This window comes from Pteropus vampyrus, unplaced genomic scaffold (assembly GCF_000151845.1).
Source record: "Pteropus vampyrus isolate Shadow unplaced genomic scaffold, Pvam_2.0 Scaffold12627, whole genome shotgun sequence".
Lineage (NCBI taxonomy): Eukaryota > Metazoa > Chordata > Mammalia > Chiroptera > Pteropodidae > Pteropus > Pteropus vampyrus.
In genome coordinates this window covers 3,961-5,088 of record NW_011901408.1, presented here as the reverse complement: position 1 = coordinate 5,088, position 1,128 = coordinate 3,961, and positions in this window count along the sequence as shown.

The following is a 1,128-nucleotide window of genomic DNA, read 5'->3' as shown; positions in this document are numbered from 1 at the left end:
CTACTTTCCATGACAGATTTCAATTTTCATTTTAAAACAAATCTATTCTAGATGGTTTTTCATTTAGGATGGAAATCTGTCTCACTATGAGTCCCCCCCACGGTCCTAGGTCTGCCCTCTGTCACTGCAGAGGGCAAGATGAACCGTTTTACTCACCATAACCTACCTTGGCACTCCCACCACTCTTGCCTCCTACCCAGCAAATCTTTTCTTCTGCAGACTGAACAGCCATATTCTCATCAGTCGTTTCTTATGCGACGTGGATTTGGACCCCTTAGGATTATAGATGTCCGGCTCTGATCAAAGCGCAATTTGTCCATGCCTCCCTGAAAATGGTGCCCAGATCTAAAGACAGGTGTGGTCTGGGCCAGAGGAGGAGAGAAGGGAGCAGTCACGTACCCAGCCGCTTACATGCTGTGACTGTAAATATTGCCTAAGTTTGTCTTGGCTTCGAGGACCCCACACCTTGCTACTGCTCATTGTCCTTACAGTTCTCCAGGACTCCGACATGGTAGGAATTGTGGAGAAGCGAGGCTTACGTCCTAAAGAGGACTCCTTTACTTCCTTTAACTGAAATTCAGGACTTGACTGTTCTTTATTAGTATTATTATTAAATTACCTCACATTAATTTAGGCCCATTAGTCCAGACTGTCAAGATATTTCTGGGGACTGACTATCATTCGATGTACCTGATCCACTTTTCCTTTGACACGGCATCCATAGAGTGCCTAGGCGTGTGAATTCTGTCCTCACCCAAGTAAATCACACTGGGAGAGTCACTAAGAAGAAGGGCACCAAGGGCACTGAGGTCTTTTCCATAGCCCGATGTTAATTTGTTCATTAATTAACATTGCTGGGCCAAAATTTCCCAAGCCACTGTCAATAACCATAACTGTACAGTCATGTCTAATTTCTTAAAGTGTCCAGGTCCACCTTCTTCAAAGTCTCCTGGGTCCTTGTCTGAAGTGTGGATTTGGGAAGCTCTGCTTTAGATGAATTGAATCAGAATATCTAGGGATAGGATGGGCCTGATAATCTGCACATTTAATACATCTCCCAGGTGATTCTTGTCCACGTTAGAGTTTGAGAACCCCTGATGCAGCCAGTAGTTTTCAACTCTTCTTATC